Here is a 5,210-nt window from a genome sequence, read left to right as displayed (position 1 = left end):
CAGGAGGCAGATGAGCCAGGCACCGGGGTTCAGATCAGAAGGGAGCAGGGAGACCAAGCTGTTACTGCAGGCTGGCCCCGGGACTCTGTCCCAGCATCCTGGGAGCACGGCAACAAGCCCTAGAAGGAGCAGAGAGTGGGTGAGGAGATGGCTGTCCCAGCTCGGTGGCGGCACCGCTCCTTGGGCGGCCACCCTGGCGGTCAACCAGGTTGGGAGCACTTGAGGCTCCTGTGTTTGGAGGCCTGGTCTCCAAAGCACGGACCCACAGGGGCCAGGCAGAGGGAGGAGGTAGGAAGGGCCGGCACAGAAGGGCTATGAGTTCCATCTGGGTCCCCTGGGACCACGGGGCCCAGGTGGGCAGGGGCAGTCAGGACGCTTCCCTGCTTGTCAGACAATCAGCTTCTTCAGGAAGGCCTCCAGCTGGTCCTCATCCTTGATGCCCACAAACTTGTCCACCACATCCCCATTCTTGATGGCCAGCACGGTGGGCACAGCTGATACCTCATACTCTATGGCGAGGTCTGTGTGGTCATCAATATCCGCCTTGGCCATCACCACCTTTCCATGCTGCTTGGCCACCACCTTCTCTAACCTTGGCCCCAGGATCTTGCAGGGACCACATCACTGTGCATGGAAATCCACAACCACTGGTGTCTCACTGTTGACAACTCAGTCTTGAAAGTCTGGTCCATCCTGGATGTTAAAGGTCATTGTACAGACTCTGGTGGTGTATATTGACTGGGCTTGGCTGGGTGTTACTGTCAGGTTATTAGGACTGCGCTGTGGGGTCTGCAGGGCCCTGGAGGCAAGGGGCGCCCACTGACTCTGAGAGGGCTTCCTGCAGATTATGGAGGCCAGGAACCTCCCCAGGAGAAGTCGCTAAGCCATCTCCCTGCAGCGAGAGCAGAGGGGTGCACAGCGCGGCCCTCCCCACCGGTCAAGGGCACTTCTGTTCCCTATTCATTTCTTTACTCACTGCCTGCCATCCAGCTTGCACACATCCCCAGTCACCCAGTTGCCGCAGGCAATGGTATTTGTAGCTTTCCTGCCCCATGGACAACACTGGACAATTGCGAATGGAGCATCTACTGGCCAGGTACTGTGCTAGGTGCTCTGCTCCAGAAATGAGAAGCAGATGTGATCCCTACCCTCATGGGACTCACGTGATCAGTCATTCCTAATTAATACTCAGGTCCCTTGATTGCCACTGCTCCCTTTGGCAGGTTTACTTAAATGCCACTTAAATCTCCCTATTTTTGAAGACCTCTTCTTTCCTTCCCTTCCTTCTCTTCCTTCCTTCTTGCTTTCCTTCTTCCCCTCCTTCCTTCCTTCTTTCCTTCCTTCCTTTCTTCCTTTCCTTATTATACATGTCTTCTCAAGGCAACCACTTCTATACCTACAGCTTCAATTACTTTGTGTATACTCTAATGACAACACAATTTTAAATGTTGTTTTCATTTACCAGTTTTTTTTTTTTGGTTTATTCCTAGGTATTTTATTCTTTTTGTTGCAATGGTAAATGGGAGTGTTTCCATAATTTCTCTTTCAGATTTTTCATCATTAGTGTATAGGAATGCAAGAGATTTCTGTGCATTCATTTTGTATCCTGCAACGTTACCATATTCATTAATTAGCTCTAGCAGTTTTCTGGTGGCAGTTTTAGGATTCTCTATGTATAGCATCATGTCTTCCGCAAACAGTGACGGTTTTACTTCTTCTTTTCCAATTTGTATTCCTTTTATTTCTTTTTCTTCTCTGATTGCCGTGGCTAGGACTTTCAGAACTATGTTGAATAATAGTGGTGAGAGTGGACATCCTTGTCTCATTCCTGATCTTAGAGGAAATGCTTTCAGTTTTTCACCATTGAGAATGATGTTTGCTGTGGGTTTGTCATATATGGCCTTTATTATGTTGAGGTAGGTTCCCTCTATGCCCACTTTCTGGAGAGTTTTTATCATAAATGGGTGTTGAATTTTGTCAAAAGCTTTTTCTGCATCTATTGAGATGATCATATGGTTTTTATTCTTCAATTTGTTAATATGGTGTATCACATTGATTGATTTGCATATATTAAAGAATCCTTGCATCCCTGGGATAAATCCCACTTGATCATGGTGTATGATCCTTTTAATGTGTTGTTGGATTCTGTTTGCTAGTATTTTGTTGAGGATTTTTGCATCTATATTCATCAGTGATATTGGTCTGTAATTTTCTTTTTTTGTAGTGTCTTTGTCTGGTTTTGGTATCAGGGTGATGGTGGCCTCATAGAACGAGTTTGGGAGTGTTCCTTCCTCTGCAATTTTTTGGAAGAGTTTGAGAAGGATGGGTGTTAGCTCTTCTCTAAATGTTTGATAGAATTCACCTGTGAAGCCATCTGGTCCTGGACTTTTGTTTGTTGGACGATTTTTAATCGCAGTTTCAATTTCATTACTTGTGATTGGTCTGTTCATATTTTCTGTTTCTTCCTGGTTCAGTCTTGGAAGGTTATACCTTTCTAAAAATTTGTCCATTTCTTCCAAGTTGTCCATTTTATTGGCATAAAGTTGCTTGTAGTAGTCTCTTAGGATGCTTTGTATTTCTGCGGTGTCTGTTGTAACTTCTCCTTTTTCATTTCTGATTTTATTGATTTGAGTCCTCTCCCTCTTTTTCTGGATGAGTCTGGCTAATGGCTTATCAATTTTGTTTATCTTCTCAAAGAACCAGCTTTTAGTTTTATTGATCTTTGCTATTGTTTTCTTTGTTTCTATTTCATTTATTTCTGCTCTGATCTTTATGATTTCTTTCCTTCTGCTAACTTTGGGTTTTGTTTGTTCTTCTTTCTCTAGTTTCTTTAGGTGTAAGCTTAGATTGTTTACTTGAGATTTTTCTTGTTTCTTTAGGTAGGCTTGCATAGCTATAAACTTCCCTCTTAGAACTGCTTTCGCTGCATCCCATAGGCTTTGGGTCGTCGTGTTTTTATTGTCATTTGTCTCTAGGTATTTTTTTATTTCCTCTTTGATTTCTTCAGTGATCTCTTGGTTATTTAGTAACGTATTGTTTAGCCTCCATGTGTTTGTCTTTTTTACGTTTTTTTCCCTGTAATTCATTTCTAATCTCATAGCGTTGTGGTCAGAAAAGATGCTTGATATGATTTCAATTTTTTTAAATTTACTGAGGCTTGATTTGTGACCCAAATTGTGATCTATCCTGGAGAATGTTCCGTGCGCACTTGAGAAGAACGTGTAATCTGCTGTTTTTGGATGGAATGTCCTATATATATCAATTAAATCTATCTGGTCTATTGTGTCATTTAAAGCTTCTGTTTCCTTATTTATTTTCATTTTGGATGATTTGTCCATTGGTGTCAGTGAGGTGTTAAAGTCCCCCACTATGATTGTGTTACTGTCAATTTCCTCTTTTATAGCTGTTAGCAGTTGCCTTATGTATTGAGGTGCTCCTATGTTGGGTGCATATATATTTATAATTGTTATATCTTCTTCTTGGATTGATCCCTTGATCATTATGCAGTGTCCTTCCTTGTCTCTTGTAACATTCTTTATTTTAAAGTCCATTTTATCTGATATGAGTATAGCTACTCCAGCTTTCTTTTGATTTCCATTTGCATGGAATATCTTTTTCCATCCCCTCACTTTCAGTCTGTATGTGTCCCTAGGTCTAAAGTGGGTCTCTTGTAGACAGCATATATATGGGTCTTGTTTTTGTATCCATTCAGCCAGTCTATGTCTTTTGGTTGGGGCATTTAATCCATTCACGTTTAAGGTAATTATCGATATGGATGTTCCTATGACCATTTTCTTAATTGTTTTGGGTTTGTTTTTGTAGGTCCTTTTCTTCTCTTGTGTTTCCCACTTAGAGAAGTTCCTTTAGCATTTGTTGTAGAGCTGGTTTGGTGGTGCTGAATTCTCTTAGCTTTTGCTTGTGTGTAAAGCTTTTGATTTCTCCATCAAATCTAAATGAGATCCTTGCCGGGTAGAATAATCTTGGTTGTAGGTTCTTCCCTTTCATCACTTTAAGTATATCATGCCACTCCCTTCTGGCTTGCAGAATTTCTGCTGAGAAATCAGCTGTTAACCTTATGGGAGTTCCCTTGTATGTTATTTGTCGTTTTTCCCTTGCTGCTTTCAATAATTTTTCTTTGTCTTTAATTTTTGCCACTTTGATTACTATGTGTCTCGGCGTGTTTCTCCTTGGGTTTATCCTGTATGGGACTCTCTGCGCTTCCTGGACTTGGGTGGCTATTTCCTTTCCCATGTTAGGGAAGTTTTCGACTATAATCTCTTCAAATATTTTCTCTGGTCCTTTCTCTCTCTCTTCTCCTTCTGGGACCCCTATAATGTGAATGTTGTTGCGTTTAATGTTGTCCCAGAGGTCTCTTAGGCTGTCTTCATTTCTTTTCATTCTTTTTTCTTTAGTCTGTTCCGCAGCAGTGAATTCCACCTTTCTGTCTTCCAGGTCACTTATCCGTTCTTCTGCCTCAGTTATTCTGCTATTGATTCCTTCTAGTGTAGTTTTCATTTCAGTTATTGTATTGGTCATCTCTGTTTGTTTGTTCTTTAATTCTTCTAGGTCTTTGTTAATCATTTCTTGCATCTTCTCAATCTTTGCCTCCATTCTTATTCCGAGGTCCTGGATCATCTTCACTCTCATTATTCTGAATTCTTTTTCTGGAAGGTTGCCTATCTCCACTTCATTTAGTTGTTTTTCTGGGTTTTTTTCTTGTTCCTTCATCTGGTACATAGCCCTCTGCCTTTTCATCTTCTCTATCTTTCTGTAACTGTGGTTTTTGGTCCACAGGCTGCAGGATTGTAGTTTTTCTTGCTTCTGCTGTCTGCCCTCTGGTGGTTGAGGTTATCTAAGAGGCTTGATGGGAGGCTCTGGTGGTGGGTAGAGCTGACTCGTTAATCATGTTTTTAAAAATGCTTTCACAGCAAAATCTAGGCTGGTGTTTGATCAAACATACGGGTATCGTAGCCTAGACAAGTTGACACATAAAATTAACCATCACAAAGGCAAATCCATTTCCCTGGGCAGGAGAAGGTCCTGATTACCACTGTAGCATATTGTATTATTAAATTGATTTACTTAGTAAAGAAGATAGTTCCTCAAATTTAAATATACGTAGGACCTTCTTTGCAGTCAAAGACTAACCCACTTTGGGTGTTATCGTCAGGTTTTTATGATGAGAGTTGTCTGAATCTAAGAAATTTTTA

At 41.5% G+C, this 5,210-nt stretch overlaps 1 pseudogene across 1 annotated transcript; it reads right to left on the bottom strand.

Annotated features, from left to right (window-relative positions):
- Positions 1 to 318: 318 nt before the first annotated feature.
- On the bottom strand, positions 319 to 1,175 carry LOC309626913 (thioredoxin, mitochondrial pseudogene; annotated as a pseudogene). The gene is made up of 2 exons: positions 1,164 to 1,175; positions 319 to 879 (listed from the first exon to the last, which is right to left on the bottom strand). The product of its transcript is annotated as a thioredoxin, mitochondrial pseudogene (transcript).
- Between the last annotated feature and the right edge of the window lie 4,035 nt (positions 1,176 to 5,210).

This window comes from Balaenoptera borealis (genome assembly GCF_965194805.1).
Source record: "Balaenoptera borealis genome assembly, chromosome: 3".
In the NCBI taxonomy this organism is placed as follows: domain Eukaryota; kingdom Metazoa; phylum Chordata; class Mammalia; order Artiodactyla; family Balaenopteridae; genus Balaenoptera; species Balaenoptera borealis.
The sequence above is the reverse complement of the archived record's forward strand: the minus strand, read 5'-3'. Positions and strand labels throughout refer to the sequence as shown.